Source organism: Scyliorhinus canicula, chromosome 13 (assembly GCF_902713615.1).
Source record: "Scyliorhinus canicula chromosome 13, sScyCan1.1, whole genome shotgun sequence".
NCBI classification, from domain to species: Eukaryota; Metazoa; Chordata; class Chondrichthyes; order Carcharhiniformes; family Scyliorhinidae; genus Scyliorhinus; species Scyliorhinus canicula.
Window position 1 is genome coordinate 120,006,450 of NC_052158.1, and position 19,958 is coordinate 120,026,407.

General features: G+C 43.3%; 1 protein-coding gene across 10 annotated transcripts in view; it reads right to left on the minus strand.

Annotated features, from left to right (window-relative positions):
* eif4g1a (eukaryotic translation initiation factor 4 gamma, 1a) overlaps window positions 1-17,994 on the minus strand; it is a 149,568-nt gene extending 131,574 nt beyond the window's left edge. For 3 of the 10 annotated variants that reach the window (XM_038815992.1, XM_038815997.1, XM_038815990.1), the window contains exons 1-3: window positions 16,684-17,089; window positions 16,471-16,545; window positions 3,585-3,730 (exon numbers count right to left, since the gene is read on the minus strand). The gene's annotated coding sequence lies outside the window, so the exon portion shown is untranslated. Of the gene's footprint in view, window positions 1-3,584; window positions 3,731-16,470; window positions 16,546-16,683; window positions 17,094-17,976 lie in introns of those variants that run through there. The other 7 variants (XM_038815996.1, XM_038815995.1, XM_038815991.1 and 4 more) reach the window with 6 other exon arrangements.
* Between the last annotated feature and the right edge of the window lie 1,964 nt (window positions 17,995-19,958).

Here is a 19,958-nt window from a genome sequence, read left to right on the forward strand (position 1 = left end):
ACAGGGTTTTGAACAAATATCCTAAATGCTTCCTAAATGCAAATGTTGCCTTTACCTGTATGCGTAAGTGGAATGAGTTCTGTATTTTCATAAAAAGTATTGGTTGATGGGAGCTTGCGTTAAGATTAAGAAACTACCTATAATCTGTATGTTGAATTGAAGCAAAAATTAATATTTTTTTAAAATTTAGATTACCCAATTATTTTTTCCAATTAAGGGGCAATTAGTGTGGCCAATTCACCTACTCTGCACATTTTTGGGTTGTGGGGGTGAAACCCACGCAGACACGGGGAGAATGTGGAAACTCCACACGGACAGTGACCCAGAGCCGGGATCGAACCTGGGACCTCAGCACCGTGAGGCGGCTGTGCTAACCACTAGGCCACCGTGCAGCCCTTTAATTTTTTTTTTTTTTTAAATAAAGTTTTTGAAATAATAATCAAGCCCTATTTCTAATATAATTCGCAGACTGAATTGATCTTTCTGCACAGTTTTAAAACTTAAGTTATTCATCTGGTTTAATCTTTCAGCCATTGTTGAGGGCTGACCAGGTGCCCGTTCCAGGTTAGGTAGAATGTCCATGCTAAATTGCCCCTTAGTGTCCAACGGTTAGGTTGGGTTACAGAGATAGGACAGGGAAGTGGACTCATATTAAAGTGTGCTTTCAGAGTCGGTGCAGACTCGATGGGCCAAATGGCCTCCTTCTGTACTGTAGGGATTCTCTGAACATTCAGGTAGCACGTTGTCTACGCACCTTCTGAAGCAGCACGACCAAATGCTCAAATTCGATTTACACTCATAAGGAATATAAGAATTGTTAGTTGATCTTTGGCACAAATAAATAAAACATTGCTTTTACAAAATTGCATGTTCATGTTGTCCAATGAAGACTCAGCCAATTTGCGCAATGCAGAGTGTCTCAAATAAGAGACAGGATTTTTTTTTTTGGTGTTGATTGAAAGGAATGTTGGACAGGACTCCCTATGCATCTTCAAATAGTATAATAGTTCATTTATAATGGGTTTTAGTTCAATATTTCTTCAACAGCACAGATCCCTCTATACTGCACTGAAACAGGAACCTAAAAAATACATACTTATCCAGTGGCTCTTTTAACTTGGAACCTAGAAACCAACTCAAGGAGTTGAAAGTGCAACAAAATTAGTAATTGTGAAATAGATCAATCTTTGCATATTAAGTCAGTTTTCCAATGCTCTCCTACAATGCTGCATGCAAAGGAAAAAAAGGTAGCAAGTAGTAACAATCATAAACCTCTGCATTTTATTGAGGACAGTACCGTTTCCAATCATGAGTCCATACAAAATTTCCCCAGGCATCTAAAAAGTTCAGCAAAATGGTTACTAGTTCTCAAAAGAACACAACTGACTGTGAAATGAGAAGCAAGGCACTTGGGATAGAGCTTTAAATAGTGTCACTTCATAGGTCAACTAGCAGGTTGACTTGTACAGCTTATTTTCCTTTTAATTTTAACCATTTTGTAACAAAATCATAGGTATTAGCATAAAATTCCATTTCAAACAAAACACCAACCTAGTTTAGAGACAATAATCATTGCTGCATGCTAACGGCCAGCATTAGAAGGCAATTTCACATTTGAAAACTGAATTCAAACCCAAGTTTAAATTTAGTGAGATGCATATCGGAGCATTGAAATGTTTCACAATGCTCATTCCTTTAGGTGTCAGCACTCATCTCAAAATCAGAAGGTGGTGGATTCAAGTCCCACACCACTCAAGCATATTAAAAAATATTCAAGTCTGGCACTCCCTCGAGTTTGCAGAAAGGTGCTGTCTTTTAGGCGAGAGATTAAACTGGCTGCCTACCCTCACAGGTAGAAGTAAAAGATCTTATATCACTATTCTGAAAAGGAGAATTACACCACTAACCCCCCACAACCCCAACTAAACGAGTCAATATTTATCCCTTAAATTGACAATTTGTAAAATGCATAATTGCTGTTTATGGGTACTTGTTGCATTTTCTATATTAACTTTGAAAGTGCATAGCACTGCAGAACATCCTGGGGTTTGAAAGACACTAAATAAGTGCAAGTCTTCCTTCCTATTCCCAATTCTTGCACAGTATCCTTCAACAATAAATTAAGAATTGGAAAAAGGAAAACATTTATTTCAAAGCACAGGATGTTGCAAATGCTCACCAGTCAATTAAGTACTTTTGAAGTTACATTGTAGGAAACACAGCAAGTTCCCTCAAACAGCAATGACAAATGTTTTCAACTGCAAATTAAGAACATGGTTACAGAGCACAAATATTATCACAACTTGCTCTGGTGCATCTCCTAGTGTAACTTAATGGTGGCATCACCTAGGAACAGGCAGCACTCTCCACATCAACTAATGCCTGGGCAAATAACAAATACAAAAGACTTTTCTACACTGGCAGAACAGTGTCGGCTCTGATGCAAACCAAAGTTGAAAATCGGATAATAGCCATTTGCCAAGTACCAATAGTAACGTAAATCTTGGGAGGTCAAAAGGAGAGGATAACTAGACTTGGCTGAGCACAGGGTGACAAAGTGTCACCAGCAGAGGCAGGTAATAGATCACTGATTAAATAGGACAGCAACTAGGCAACTGACTAAAGGGCAACGAGAACCAACTCTCAAATCAGTCAAAGGGCAGTGACAAGCAGACCATACAACAACAGGAGTTGCAGCAGTGAGCACAAACTGCTAGGGCACATAATTCTTTCATGTAGAGATGAAGGAAAGTTTTCATACTGATGATTATGACTGGCAGTGACTAGTGCCCGATGTAGAAAGTTGGGTGGCAGTGGTTAGCACTGCTGCCTCACAGCACCACGGACCCAGGTCCTGTCATGGTCCGTGTGGAGTTTGTACATTCCCCCAATGTCTGCTGGGTTTCCTCCGGGTGCTCCGGTTTCCTCCCACAGACCAAAGATGCGCAGGCCATGCTAAATTACCCCATACGGTCCAAAAAAAGGTTAGGTGGGATTACTGGGTTATGGGGATACGTGACATGGGGAGGGTGCTCTTTCAGAGGGCCAGGCACACTCAATGGGCCGAATAGCCTCCTTCTGCACTATAGGGATTCTATGATAATGCAGATAAATTCCACTTCATTTACTGGAGAGGCCTATTAAAATCTGACTTTAAATCACTTCTGCCTGCAATGCTGGGATGGGCGAATGCGAGACGAACATGAAGGAACACACCACACCATAAATCTCTAACATAGTTTCACCTACAGCTCGACTGGCATGACAAGCAATGCACTGGATTTGTCCATGGGTTAAAGTCGCAATTGCCCCAAGTGACAAGAGGCTGCTTTCGCCTTTGAGGGGGAAAGAGTTGACTGTTGGCGATTTACCCTGAGGATCGCCACACCTCAGGCAAGGGGCAAGGCTGAGAAGGCGGGTCTAGCCAAATGAGCAAAACCGGCCCCCGGGGTTTGTCCATAGAGACACAGTCATTACATTTTTCTTTAAATTGAAATGCACACAACATGCATCAAATTTAATGCATACAAATAAAGACAATAATTAATTACATAAAGGTGATAATCTTTGTCAAAAATACTTACATCTGATAATTCAATAATGGATCAGCTGCAATGCTGGAAATACGTGTTCCCTATAAAGCAGCAACCCCGCTCTAAATTGTTCCTACAAGTCAGCAGTCTTTCCATTAGAAGTCATGAGGAATTGATCCGTAGCTGAGTAAATGTTCCTATTAAACAAACATTACTATTAACAGGGTGCAGTTAACTGGCATGTACTGACTTTATGTGACTACACATTTCACATTAGCATCTGGCTAAAATATAGTACATCAGGAAATGCATTTAAAAGCTGCAATCTCATTTCTTGCAGCCACAAAGTTAAGCCAGCACACTAGGCATAAGGCACTAAGAGCATTTGCTAAAATTGGAAAAAGGAATTAGAATCATTATTATTGCGATTCTGCCAAATAGACAAGTTAGAATTAAATTTGCATTATTGCCAATTTAAAGTCACCCTTTTGAATCCAAGCACATGGTAAACTGTAGCTGTGTGCTCGACCCAACTGCAATCTGACCCAGCTTCCTAAACAGCACATGTAACTGGCACTGGATGTAAACTCATGATAGGACCTTTACTTTAAAACAATTCACTTTTAGCAACAGTATCCATTAATCCTAATGGCAGTCAATTTAAAAATTCAGGAATCCAGCACTGCAGCAACTTTATGTATTAATTACCAAAATAATATACAGCGGTCCAACACTTTGTAGTTAATACCATGCAAAAATGTACTTGAAAGCTCATACATCAATTGTAGGTTGATTGTTTTAAATAATATGTCTGATCCAAGTGAATTAGTTCTCAGCAGTAATTGAGAATTGCATGTGAGGGAGCAAAATTATTTGTAGTCATTAACCATTTCACACTTGCAGGAGGTGTCAGTGTTCTGAAAAATAATTCAGACTTAACACACAAGCTTAATCCATTAAGAAGGTCCAGCATGCTCTATATCAAAAGAAGTTGAACAGAGGTAATATAGCATCTGTGCTGCAATATAAAACCACAAATGTATTTTTGTTGCAACACCAGTATAGCTTGTTACATATAACATTACCTATAATGTTTTATGGGCAACGTTAAGATAAATTAGATTAAAGATTTTAAAAACTAAAATTTTAAATTAAAAAGATTTTAAAATTAAAAAAATAAAGATGATCTTTTAAACGAGGCACTGTGGTTAGCACGGTTGCTTCACAGCGCCAGGGACCCAAGTTCAATTCTCTGTCGGTGTGGAGTCTGCACATTCTCCCCGTGTCAGAGTGGGTTTCCTCACTGAAGTACGGAAAGACATGCTTGTTAGGTGAATTGGACATTCTGAATTCTCCCTCAGTGTACCCGAACAGGCGCCGGAGTGTGGCAACTAGGGGATTTTCCCAGTAACTTCATAGCATGTACTTGTGACACTAATAAAGATCATAGTGCATTTTTTCAGATTAGTTTTACTTACAATTATGAAGAGCTTCAGGTGAATGACTAATCAGTAGATATCCATAGGGCATTTCTACAACAGCTGCTACTAAGGAAACTAGAGATCGGAGGAAGCTAGGTAAACCACATGGGAATCTCACAAGCAACAGAAATTGGGTATTTTCCTTTACCCATTTACTAGAGTCCAGAAACTTTTGAAACAACTTGCAACAAAACAAAACCCATAAACTGTTGATGCCAAAGGACTAAAAGGCAATGCTCGTATACAAATACAATCAGCCATTAGTACATAAAACAAGTGCTACAAACTGTGACCAAATTAACTTAAAGGTGCAACTGTCAAATAATCAATAGTAAACACAACAGATTTGCATGTCAACTGTTGATTCAACACCCTTAGAGATGGTAGAGGAGGAGTGTACAAACATGTAAAAACAGACAGGAAATTATATTGTGGTCCAGTCTTGCCCATATAGTTGTGATGTCTTATGCATCATGTTAAAGAGCCTCCTTATCACCCAGGTACCATGTAGTCACTTGGGAGACAAAAAACAAAAAAAATCCAAAGAGATTGGAAATTCCTCTCCAATCACTCGAGGGAATCTGAGCTGGTCCAGCAGAAAACGTTGCAGCTGATTCACCACTTAAAAACAAAAAACAATGCACTGAAATAATACATTGCATCTTTTGAATCAACTGAATATTTAAATACACAGCTCTCCAACTCAATGTCTCTACATTATCTGGGCACCATTAAGCAACCATTTTGTCAGGTGGTCACTTGTTGGTAGATAGAGGTGAGGTGGGGGTAGCAATGTTAAAGTCTATTAGTAGCCCTCCGCCAAGGTACTGACACTGAAAGTTTGAGCATATGTGGCCCTGAATCAGTTGTTATGAGCTGGACTATCTTCCTAGCCCATTTTCTTTTTTTTTTTTTAAATTTAGATTACCCAATTATTTTTTCTATTAAGGGGCAATTTAGCGTGGCCAATCCACCTACTCTGCACATTTTTGGGTTGTGGGGGCGAAACCCACGCAGACACGGGGAGAATGTGCAAACTCCACACGGACAGTGACCCAGAGCCGGGATCGAACCTGGGACCTCAGCGCCGTGAGGCGGTTATGCTAACCACTAGGCCACCGTGCTGCCCTTCCTAGCCCATTTTCAACCGCAGTACTGCTAAGCAATATGACATGGGCTTCATTAACAAAACAAACTCGTTTCTGAAAAGCTATCAGCAGAATAGGTGATCTGCTGGCAGAACTCATTTTTTGTTTTATAATTGGACAGGAGCGGACCAAATTGGCACGAGGTTCACATTCCCAACAATACTTTTCCCTCAGTTAGGACTGACGAAAAAAGCCAGCAGTGGGAGCTACATAGGAAATCTAGTACACTGAAATTTCACACATGCACACTGACAACTATGTGAACTAGTGCTTAAGGGTTCAGGTATGGTTCAGAGCCCAGACATAACCATTCTACTGTATTATCGTAAAATGCATAATACCGGTCCATCTGCAAAATTCGTCAGATTGGAGCAATACTAAATATACTGTACCAGCCAACTGTTTGCATAAATGTAACCATATTTTGTCCTTCAATAATTAACTCAAACACAGTAGTTTATCAAGTATTATGCAATCCAGAACATGCACCGTGTAACTAGCAGACGTCACCAAAGCTTAATGCATTCATGCACTGTTTGAGGCACAATGACACAATCCAGAAAATCGCCCATCTGTTTTGCTGAGTCAGCCGATCTTAGTCAGGGCATAAAATTAATTTTGGGAGCGGGCATAGGAAAAAAAAAGAGTCTCCACCTCCTGTCATTATCCCAAAGTTCAAATGCACGGTTTGGGGGTCAGGAGAATATCAGGTTCAGCTCAAAGTGTGAACATTTGACAGTAACAAACACTAAACTAATCAAGATGATAGAGGGCTGCCCATCTCCCCTTCTATTGAAGCTTCGCATCTTGAGAATTTTTGCTAATTAAATTATGTTTGCTGGTGGTTATATATTTTTTCGCTGCACCGCATTTTGTCAATGTGGCAGATCTAGCGTTTCGTGCCATCAGGTGGTGACCAATTTTAAGCAGATGACACATGTGAACTGAGGAGAATAGTGTTAAACGTCATGGGGACATAGGTTTGTGGAACGAACAGAAAAATGTCAAATTAATTTTAATACCAAGGAGTATAATGTGATTCATTTCGGTGGAAAGGAGAGGCTGTACAAAATGGTGCAATTCTAAAGGAGGTGCACGAGTGTATATGTGCACAGATAGTGACGGTGGCAGGGTAGATTGAGAAAGTGGTTAATAAAGCCACTGGGCTTAATGGGCAAGTACAAAAGCTAGTTATGTACTTATGTACCCTGCATACACACTCGTTGGACCACATCTGGAGTAGTGTCCAATTCGGGCATCACACATTAGGAAGGATGCAATGACATTAGGGAGGATACAGGAAAATCTGAGAATGGCTCCAGGCAGTTACACAGGTTGGAAAAGCTGGGCTGTTTACCTTGGAAGAGAGAAAAATAAGAGCAGATTTGATAAGGTGTCCAAATACAAGGAGTAACAGAGTAAATGGGAAGTAATTGCTTCAATGGCAGAAGGAGCAAGAGCCAAAGGGCACAGACTTAAGGCAACTGGCAAAAGAAACAACAGGAGCCAAGACCACCTGTGTGCAGCAGGTAGTTCAAATCTGTAATGCGCTGCTCGAGTGTATGATAGCGGTAGATTCAAAGCCTTCAAAAGAGAATTGGATAATTATTTGGGAGTGTAACAATTTGCAGGTTTATGGGGAAAAGTTGGGCAAGTCAGATTAGGCGAATTGTTCTTGCAGAAAGCCAGCGTGGACACAATGGGTCAAATGGCCTCCTCCTGTGTTGTGACCATTCTATGTTTGAGGTTTTTAAATCAATTCTTTCACAGCACGTGGCATCACTGGCTAGACCAGCATTTATCGCCAGTGGCGGTAAGCTAGCTTCTTGAACTGCTGATGTCCACATAGTGTGGGTATATCCACAGTGCTGTTAGGTGGGGAGTTTTATCAGTAAAGTTAGCATGCACTTATTGGGCAAAATTCAACTAGCGACACTAGGTGGAGCACTGCACCTGGAAGAAAACGTGCAGGCTCAATCCCATCCTACGGTAACGTAAATCTTGTTGACAAATCAGTAACTTGCAGCAACTATATGGTACACAACTCAGATCATCCCACATCTCAGTTGAAACGTTTTACAGAGGAAAACGGATTGACAAAGGAAAACAGGGCTCTGTGCCAAACAATAAAATGTATTTGTTATATTGTACTCTACTATTCTTCCACAGCAATTTTCCCCGCATCAAATTTGTGGCCAGTTCATGCAAAATCAAATAATATTTTCCTTTGAGCAATGATGAAATTCCATAATTAGCACATTCATCTGACTGACACACAAATGAGCAGTGTTTAGCCTATTTTCAAGTTTGATTAAACTATGTAAATACCGAATTGCTAAAATGGAAGCAATATAATCTTAAAAGTATGCTGCCTCAGCTGTAATATTGTGTACAATTGTGAACGATATTTCAGGAAGGATGTCAAGGTCTTGGAGAAAGCAGAGAAGGCCAACAGGATGATATCGGAGATGAAAAACTTCAGTTAATTGGAGATTGAAGCAGCCAGGAATGGTGCCTGAATACAGAAGGGTATACGAAGATCTAACAGAGGTATTCAAAATTATACAGCATTCCCAACTTGCTCAGTTTCCTCCGGCAAGTGGGTCACTAACTAAAGGTCACAGATTTACAATAACGCAAGAGAATTAGGCAAAGATTTACAGCTTACATTTACATAGCTCCTTTAACATAATAAAATGCGCCAAGGCACTTCACAGGGGCATTATAAAATATGACTGCGCCACAAGGGAGATACTTAGGGCAGATGACCCAAAGCTTGCTTTTTAAGGAATAAAGGAAGAAAGCAAAGCTGAAAGGAAGAAAGCAAAGTGGAAACAGATACAGGTTTAGGAAGGGAATTCCAAAGCTCAGAATATAGGCAACTTTGCTATAAAGCGGTAACGGCAATTAAAATTGTGGATTAATTCAGAAATCTCAGATGGTTGTGGGACTGGAGGAAATTACTGAGATAGGGAGAAGCCATGTAGGGATTTGAAAACAAGGATGACAATTTTAAAATTAAGATTTGGCTTGACTGGGAGCCAATGTAGGTCAACGAGCACAGGACTTGATGTGAATTAGGACATGTGCAGAAATTTAAATGGCCTTAACTTTTGAGGGTAAAATGTGGGAGATCAGCCAGAATTTTGTCGGAATTGTTAATTTTAGCCGAAACAAAGGCAAGTTTGAAGGTTTCAGCAGCAGATAAGCTGAGGCAGGAGTTGAGTGACATTACAGAGATGGAAATAGGCATTTAGTGATGGCACAGGTGTGGTTAGAAGCTCATCTTGCGGTCAAATATCATTCCAAAATTGTGAACAGTCGGAATTATCCTAATACAGTTGCCAGGATGAAGGACAGAATTAATGGATAGTGAACAAATTTGGGGACCAAAAAGGCTTCAGTCTTCCCAATATTTCATTGGAGGAGATTTCTGCTCATAATCTTTCTTATTGTCACAAGTAGGCTTACATTAACAATGCAATGAAGTTACTGTGAAAATGCCCCAGATGCCTGTTCGGGCAGAATTCAAAGGGAGAATTCAGAATGTCCAAATTACCTAACAGCACATCATTCGAGACTTGTGGGAGGAAACTGGAGCACCGGGAGGAAACCCAGGCAGACATAGGGAGAACATGCAGACTCCGCACAGTGATCCAAGCCAGTAATCGAACTTGGGACCCTGGCGCTGTGAAGTAGCAGTTCTAACCACTGTGCTGAAGAATAAGTAATTAATAATTTAGCAACAGTCAAGAGAGACGGTGGTACGGTAAAGCTGGTGCCGTCAGCATCTCATAGAATCTCTACAATACAAAGTTCATTCCATAGAGTCTGCAGTAACCCTTCAAAACAGCACCCTACCAAAGCCCATTCCCCCACCTTATCCCTGCAATCTTGTATCCTAACCTACACACTTTTGGACACAAAGGGGCAATTTAGCATGGCCAATCCACCTAACCTGCACATCTTTGGATTGCGAGGGGAAATTGGAACACCCGGAGGAAACCCACGCAGACACAGGGAGAAAGTGCAAACGCCACACAGATAGTTGCCCATGGTCGGAATTGAACCCAGGTCCCTGGTGCTGTGAAGCAACAGTGCTAATCACTGTGCCACCCCACACACATGAAAATGAATCAGATTAAGAGTGCAGGAGAAGGAGATGAGTTGCCATTGCAAGTGGCACATTTGCTATGGTTAGACAAGACAAGAATGGAACTAGGCAAGTGCAGTCCGCCACACCCACCAGCTGGATGAAATGGAAAAGCACTGGAAAAGGATGCAATGGTCAACTGTGTTGACCACAAGTCGAGAAGGATGAGACTGACTTTGATAAAGGTTGTTTCAGTACCGTGGCAAGAGCGGAATCCTAGTTGCAGAAATTCAAACATGGGGATCTGGAAGAGAGGCAATTACCTGAAAAGATGGTGGAAGCAGATTCCATGGAAACTTCCAGAAGGAAACGGTACCTGGTACTTAAAAGACTAATTTTCATGGTTATGGGACCAAATTGGACAGTTCTTGCAAACAGCTGAAACAAGTTCAACAGACTGAAAGGCTTCCTTCTGTTAGCTTCAGAGATTCTATACCAAGTATAAAAGCGACAGAGGTCGATGTGATAGCTCGATATGATGGTAACTTTTCATTCAATCATATTAAAAGTTACAAAGACTAGCATTCAAAACAAAAACACATGCCAAAAAAGACTATCTCCCAAATACGTAAACGTGGCAATTCTTTGAACAGTCACATCGCAAGACTGCAAATCACATTAAAATTCATTTATGGAAGCCAATTCAACCTAATACCAATCGAGTTTAGTTCAAACATACCAAAAGAAATGGTATTTTGCTTCAAACTTTTCGGAATACAAAAAAGTATTTGACACTAAGTTATGCAAACTACATCCAGTCCAATAATGCAGTTCATTCTACCATAATAGGATAAATTTGACAAATGCAGAGACTGTAATTTCTGCTAAAAGTTCAACTCAAAAAATTTAAGCCACAGCCAATGCACTTGAAACAGAATGAATACACCATCCAACAACTACATCTTGCCAAACCACTTGATAACTGGCTGAATCACATAACCTTTCCTCAGCAAATTACTACAGGGCCTTTTACTAGATTATGTTACGGAGTAGCAACGCAAATCAAACTTATTCCGAGGACTTAGACATGGATGCATAATGGGTTTATACTACTAGTTCGTAAGAGCAAAGGTCTTTTTAAAAATGTTAAGATGGCACACCTACATGTAAAGCTCATGGGCAATCATGGAGACTTCGATCAAAATGCGCTGTAAAGCCATTCAACTAATTAAGTTCTTTGCAAGATGGCTTACTCTCGTCCCACTCCTCCAAAACAGAGGTAGAACATAGAACAGTACAGCACAGAACAGGCCCTTCGGCCCTCAATGTTGTGCCGAGCCATGATCACCCTACTCAAACCCACGTATCCACCCTATACCCATAACCCAACAACCCCCCCTTAACCTTACTTTTATTAGGACACTACGGGCAATTTAGCATGGCCAATCCACCTAACCCGCACATCTTTGGACTGTGGGAGGAAACCGGAGCACCCGGAGGAAACCCACGCACACAGGGGGAGGACGTGCAGACTCCACACAGACAGTGACCCAGCCGGGAATCGAACCTGGGACCCTGGAGCTGTGAAGCATTTATGCTAACCACCATGCTACCCTGCTGCCCCATGACATTGCTAACAACTATGTTAGATACAACTGTCTTGATACTGCTCAAATATCTGTATATCAATTTAGCCATTTATCCACATTTTTATACAAAAATCTGGTCTAAGTTTATTGGCATGATGCAGGGGACCAGTATACGTTAATTACTTCACTGGAAAGCATTTGATACTGAATCTGAATTTTTGAAAAATCAGATCACAGATTATAGGCAAGTCTGTTCCTAAAATGCAAGACCACATTAAATGCAAACAACTGCATTTCAATATAGACTCAATTTCATAGTCAATCTTACAAACCAGCTAACCACCAAAGTTGGTTATTGGATTCTATTTAGTTGCTTCCAATCTTCCCTGTACAGCAGAAATTGTATGTATATAAAAAATAGAGGCCTTCAAGTCTACTCCACCATTAATTATTATGGCTAATCATCAAGTTCAATACCGATTCCTTCTTGAAAGTACACAACGTTTTAGCCGAATAATTTAATGTCTATAGATATGATCAGTTTTAATGTCATTTCTCTACCGATCACAGAACGTTCTCTCATGCATGTGGTGCCAGACGATTATTAGACCTTGCAGCCCGCCTGTTACTGCAGTGCAGAGAGAAACCCACAAATTGTAATGAACACCAAAACCACACCCACTGCCAGGGAGCAGCACTGAGCGTCCATGTGGACTGTGCCGATAAATTAACAAGCCTATGTACATGCAGCGACATTTGCCGCATGCTTTCAATTCATGTAATTTTGTAATATATACGAGATGTTTTAGACCTCCGCATATTTGCACCGTCAGTCTTTAGGGACAAAATATCAACACTGAATCAAAACATATCCCAACATTATTTTCAAACTTCAAACATTAAATAAGTACATGCTCAATTCGATGGCATCTTAATTACTAAATTCCACCCGATAACTTGCTGCAATTATGTTGTGTTCGGGTTTTTTTGCATTGAACATAATTTGCAACTTGCACTATTTCAGCGTCAGGATTAAAGAAAAATTAGAGCAGGAGTGCCAAGTATTTCATAGTTTTGAACGAAACTTTGCATTAACTCGCAACGTAGGATGCCATAAAACTGTACGTTAGCAATTTATTAGATGTCTTGCTAGCAGTAAAATGACATTAGTCATTAAATTCACATATTCCCGTACCAGCCTCCCCGAACAGGCGCCGGAATGTGGCGACTAGGGGCTTTTCACAGTAACTTCATTTGAAGCCTACTTGTGACAATAAGCGATTTTCATTTCACATGGATTGGTTTCCTTGTTCTATGCTTTGAAATTAAGTTAAATCTCAGATGAATATAACAGATCTCCCCCCACCCCCACAATCAACTCCCTTTCCTGCCTGTACCCGAAAAAGCCATCTAGACCTCAAAAGTGAAGAAAAGAAATCGAAGATTTGAAAATGGGAATCGAACGTGAACTTTCCAAAGCTTGGCAAACGTGCCCTTACACAATATTGGTTTTTGTTTTAAGAAAAGTCTATCCATAAATTTGCCCTTGCCCTTTGAGTAGCACATCATTAGCCACTGTTCAAGGTTGCTACTACTTACTGAAACGCACTTCCCAAAAATGGTTAAAACTTTATTGGACTTCCGCTCCCCAACAAAAAACCCGAGCCCTGACTTTTTTTTTTAAAAAGTCGGTCACATGATGATCTTTCCCCAGTGCGAATATCTATATATAGTTAAAGATTATGGGAGAGTTTTCAGCAGCCGAGCGTGTGGTGTTTGTGCAGTGGGAGCCGGCTCTGTGCGGGGAGGTGACAGTGACTCACTTGCGCCACATGCCTCTCAGACCCAACCACCAGCCGCACGTGGTTCCTCTTCTACCGGCTTTTTCCCCTCCTCCAGCACAAACGTGTCAGTTTAGGCTCAGGCTGCAAACGCAGCAACTCCCGTCAGCCGCCACCCCACACACACGAGGGAGGGGAAACATTATTAATATCTCCCAATATAGAGTTAGGCAAAGCCCTGACTCACTCTACCCCCTCCCTCCTTTCCCTGAGCCCGGGGCGGGGGTTACATTCCACCCTGAACAGCTCCCATATGGTCAGGGGCCCTGTGTACAACCGCACTACCGGAGGCACCAGTTTAAGAGCCGGCCTTGTTTCGGTCTATCCGTAATCACCCCCACCCCACACACAAAACGTCAACGTGAGGCTGGAGACTTTGTAGGAGAAGCTAGGACTGGAGAGAAGTGGGGGGCGGGACGACGAAAGAGTGAAGGGGGGGGGGGGGGGGGTTAGAGAAAGAGAGAAGGGGGGGGGGTTAGAGAAAGAGAGAAGGGGGGGGGGGGTTAGAGAAAGAGAGAAGGGGGGGGGGTTAGAGAAAGAGAGAAGGGGGGGGGTTAGAGAAAGAGTGAAGGGGGGGGGTTAGAGAAAGAGTGAAGGGGGGGGGGGTTAGAGAAAGAGTGAAGGGGGGGGGTTAGAGAAAAGAGTGAAGGGGGGGGGTTAGAGAAAGAGTGAAGGGGGGGGTTAGAGAAAGAGTGAAGGGGGGGGTTAGAGAAAGAGTGAAGGGGGGGGTTAGAGAAAGAGTGAAGGGGGGGGTTAGAGAAAGAGTGAAGGGGGGGGTTAGAGAAAGAGTGAAGGGGGGGGTTAGAGAAAGAGTGAAGGGGGGGGTTAGAGAAAGAGTGAAGGGGGGGGGTTAGAGAAAGAGTGAAGGGGGGGGGGTTAGAGAAAGAGTGAAGGGGGGGGGTTAGAGAAAGAGTGAAGGGGGGGGGTTAGAGAAAGAGTGAAGGGGGGGGGTTAGAGAAAGAGTGAAGGGGGGGGGTTAGAGAAAGAGTGAAGGGGGGGGGTTAGAGAAAGAGTGAAGGGGGGGGGGGGTTAGAGAAAGAGTGAAGGGGGGGGGGTTAGAGAAAGAGTGAAGGGGGGGTTAGAGAAAGAGTGAAGGGGGGGTTAGAGAAAGAGTGAGGGGGGTTAGAGAAAGAGTGATGGGGGGGTTAGAGAAAGAGTGAGGGGGTAGAGAAAGAGAGGGGGGTAGAGAAAGAGAGGGGGTAGAGAAAGAGAGGGGGGTAGAGAAAGAGGGGGGGTAGAGAAAGAGGGGGGGGTAGAGAAGAGGGGGGGGTAGAGAAAGAGGGGGGTAGAGAAAGAGTGAGGGCAGGGGGGTAGAGAAAGAGTGAGGGCAGGGGGGTAGAGAAAGAGTGAGGGCAGGGGGGTAGAGAAAGAGTGAGGGCAGGGGGGGTAGAGAAAGAGTGAGGGCAGGGGGGTAGAGAAAGAGTGAGGGCAGGGGGGTAGAGAAAGAGTGAGGGCAGGGGGGTAGAGAAAGAGTGAGGGCAGGGGGGTAGAGAAAGAGTGAGGGTGGGGGTGGTAGAGAAAGAGTGAGGGTGAGGGTGGTAGAGAAAGAGTGAGGGTGAGGGTGGTAGAGAAAGAGTGAGGGTGGGGGGGGTAGAGAAAGAGTGAGGGTGGGGGGGGTAGAGAAAGAGTGAGGGTGGGGGGGGGGTAGAGAAAGAGTGAGGGTGGGGGGGGGGGTAGAGAAAGAGTGAGGGTGGGGGGGGGTAGAGAAAGAGTGAGGGTGGGGGGGGGTAGAGAAAGAGTGAGGGTGGGGGGGGTAGAGAAAGAGTGAGGGTGGGGGGGGTAGAGAAAGAGTGAGGGTGGGGGGGGGTAGAGAAAGAGTGAGGGTGGGGGGGGTAGAGAAAGAGTGAGGGTGGGGGGGGTAGAGAAAGAGTGAGGGTGGGGGGGTAGAGAAAGAGTGAGGGTGGGGGGGTAGAGAAAGAGTGAGGGTCGGGGGGGGGTAGAGAAAGAGTGAGGGTCGGGGGGGGTAGAGAAAGAGGGGGGGGGGGGGGGGTAGAGAAAGAGTGAGGGTGGGGGGGTAGAGAAAGAGTGAGGGTGGGGGGGTAGAGAAAGAGTGAGGGTCGGGGGGGTAGAGAAAGAGTGAGGGTCGGGGGGGTAGAGAAAGAGTGAGGGTCGGGGGGGTAGAGAAAGAGTGAGGGTCGGGGGGGGTAGAGAAAGAGTGAGGGTCGGGGGGGGGTAGAGAAAGAGTGAGGGTCGGGGGGGTAGAGAAAGAGTGAGGGTCGGGGGGGTAGCGAAAGTGTGAGGGTCGGGGGGGGGGGGTAGCGAAAGTGTGAGGGTCGGGGGGGGGGGGGGTAGCGAAAGTGTGAGGGTCGGGGGGGGGTAGCGAAAGTGTGAGGGTCGGGGGGGGGGTAGCGAAAGTGTGAGGGTCGGGGGGTAGCGAAAGTGTGAGGGTCGGGGGGGGGGGGGGGGGGGGGTAGCGAAAGTATGAGGGTCGGGGGGGGGGGGGGGGGTAGAGAAAGTGTGAGGGTCCTCGGGAGGCCTGTTCTCAGCCTTAGCCCCGACCCGCCCTCAGCCCCAGGACACGGGGTGTGGAACTGGGGGCCCTCGAATGCCCTGTCCCGGCTCCGGGGGGGCAAGGCTCCGGCCTTCCCCGGGTGGCGCCGGCTGGAAGCGAGTCGATCTTCCCAGGAATCCCGGGGGGGGGGGAGAAATACCGAGGCCCCTATCTTCCCCACCCCAATTCAGTCAGAGAGCCGGGCTGTGGGCCTGGCTCCTTCCTCGAGCCCAGGCTCCCGCTCCCCTCGGCCGCCAGAGCCCCTCAGCAAGAAACACGTCAGGCCGCCCTTACCCGGGGAAGGACTGGGCTCCTCCTCAAGGTGTGTAAATGTTTTTTTTTGTTCCTTCCTTCCTCCCTTCTTCTGTCCTGCGAATCAGAAAAATAAAAGAGTCAGGCCAGAGCTCAGAGGGCAGGGCAGCCGGCGGGCCGGTCAGCGGCGAGTGTTGGCAGCCTCCATGCCGAGGATGGAGACGGATAATGAAAGGCGGCCCAGTAATGGCGTACCTTCGTCCTCAGTCCGCACAGCCGGACGATCGGCTACTTTCGGAGATTTCCGCCTCTGGGGTTCCGGAAAGGACACGTGACACCGCCAGGGCAGCCGCAACCTTTAATATTTGTTACAACCGCAAACAACCTCTTTCCACGCCATTCAAATGCTTCAACACACGGTGCGGCCGAATTTTTAATTTATTAAAATATATATTACAGCACAAGTTCAACGCAACGATTTTGCTTCAAGCAATTGCCAAGCTTTCTCTCAAGGAACACCCCCCCCAAGTACTTCACGTCCAATGCAACCACTGCTATGCGCACACACACGAGGTCCCACCAAAGAGCATTGAAATTAAGATCAGTTCCTCTGCTTTTCGCACATGGGTTAAGCCTACGCGGAGAGCTCCCAAAATAACCCAGCGGAGCGACTCTGCTCAACTCCTGGTGGAAGGTTTGTGCCGACAAACTCGAGTGAAAGTGTGAATTGCCAAACGAGTTAAGCCATCATAAACAAATACACATCTCTGAAAGATCTAAAAATGCATGCCTCAACACACAATACAATATACACATATTTCATTTTCAAAGTCTTTTGGAGCATGCAATAATTGAGCTGAGAGGGTGGGAAGGCAAAATCAGTAGGAGACGTGCAACACAAATTGTTTCCCCTCCTCTATGAATAGGAAATAACTCCAACTTGCCCTTTCCCGTAATGATAGAGATGAGACTGGGAAGATGACATGTGAGGATCTAAAGATGCAAAAGTCCACTTACTACTGTTGTATAAAACAGTGCATTTGAGTAACGATGCAGGCACCCCATACTTTAGAATCATATCTTTCAAAATGCATCTTAAAATATTTTCTTTCATAGTTCCATTTTGCAGACAACTCAGCAACCTTTGTAGCAAAATCTGCATGATACAATATAGCCACTATGAGCCATTCAATAGTATCATACAATCAAAGAGACAAGTTATAAAAATATAATATTTATATTCAGTCTCTCAGTCAAGGGGTCATAATCAATGCATTATATCAGGGTATACTGAGTAGCTTGTCTTTATTCGGTGTACACCACAGTCAGTTCCTGCAGAGAGCAAGTTCCACATGCCAAGAAAAGACTTGTGTCAGGAATTGTTCTCAGAAATTCACCCTTGCACTGTAATTGATTGATCCCAGAATTGATATATCAGGTTATATTGCTTCTAAATGACACAGCTCCCACAGGAGAAACCTACAGAGCATAATAAAGTTCTAAAAACTACAACATATGTACGGATTAGTCAGCAGCTAGATATCTCACTCTTTTCCATCACAGTCTGTACATTGGAACTGAAAAAGTCTGTCTCATAAGAGGAATGGCTTGTTCTTAACAATAATTTAGTATCATTAATCAAATTGGGAGTATTTACATATTTACATTATTTACAAGTTTCCTTATCCAAAGTGAAAATATGTTTAATTATGTCACAATTTACCAATCTGATGTCAGCAGCTTTCCCGTGACATCATAAAGCAACTAAACTGCCTTCACAGTTTAAATTTTATAAAGTTAACACTTAAAATAGTTGTTATTTAGGTAAAATGTACTGACTTGGGTTTAAAGAAGACGTAATGTAAAGTACAAAATACAGTTTGATGTAGTGTGAATTCATCCAACTTCCAACATCCCGAGCACTGATGTCATTCTCAGCCAAGAAATATAAAAGGATCACGACACATCCATCTATGTCATGATAAATATCTTCACGAGTGAGGTATATGGGATAATAGTCACGAGTGGGCTATGATCAGCCTTGTTCGTGAGGGTGCATGTACCACATTGCTGCCCCTAAACTGCGTTCTATTTTAGAATAATTGTGGGATATTTCCAACTAAAAAGATGAATTTTGATTTGTTTTGTATGTCAGGAAAAGCAGCTCAAGCAGCATTGTGATGTAACACATCGTTCTGATATCACAATAAGATTTATGCTTTCGTTTAAGTGTTAGTTGAGGCTCAGGTGGTATTACTTCCACCTGATTCTGAAGGTGGTGGCTTCAGGTCACACTCCAGAGACCTCAGCACAAAGTCCAGCAGGATATTTCAGTGCAGCATTGAGAGACTGTTGAAGATGCCACCTTCCAGCTGAGATGCTAAATCAAAACTTTGTCTACCCTCCCAGGTGGATGGACAAGATCCCTTGGCATTATTCAAAGAAATATCAGGGGAGTTTTAGCCGAGTCCCATAAATATACATCCCTCACCAAACATCATTTTAAAAAAGCGGATTATCTGGTTATTATTTTGCTGTTTGTGGGACCTTGATATTTATCAAATGCTACATTTGTCGGTCACATTACAATGTTGATGGTACTTCAAAAGTACTTCATTGGTTACAAAGCACTTGGAGGTGTCATGAAGGTGTCTTTCTTACAGAAGCTATGTCAGTAGGTCACAATACATGATAAATATCTCCACAAATTAAGCTGATTTAACAAATGGTGATCATGCTCCTGTCAAGTGTCTTGAGATGTTTTACTCCCAAGTGCAACTTCTTGTTTCTGACTGGCAGTCGCAAGTGAGTTAAGATCTGCTTCATAATTATCCAGAAGTAATGTCATATAAGACAATTAGCCATGGTATATTATAGTTTTGATATTTTGGGTATGCTTCAACTGAAATAAATTAAGTTTAATAAATTAAAATTGTAATAACTGAATGGGCTATTGTTTTAAATCCAAATCAATTCAAACTATGTTATGATGTTACTTTTCCATTGTAATAGAGCACCAGAGGGACAATAGGTTTATTTTGCTTTACAGTTCTGTAAACAGATATTGGGCAGCACATTAGCACAATGGGTAGCACTGTTGCTTCACAGCACCAAGGTCCCAGGTTCGATTCCCAGCAATGGCCATTCTGTGCTGAGTTAGATCATCTCAGCTGGTGGCAGTGGCAGAGGTTGTTACAATTGGCTGCAGTGTCCCCAGCATCAGGTCCCTGTTCCTTTTCACTATCCAATGACAAACCCTGAAAATGTACATATGTAGATGGTGCTAAGGCAGGATTGTGCTCAAATGTGATACCATTCACAATCAAAAGACCTGCTGGCAATTTTGTCAACACCAGTGGTTTTGAAATGCTTTGATGTCAGGGGACCTTTACAATCACTGACACACTCCCAAGTACTTTCCTAATTTCCAAATTAACAGTGGCTACCAAAAAAACACTATCAGCATCATAAATAGCATTCTAGCAAATCAACTAATACAGAAAAATATAGAGTACAAAATTCTAAACAGT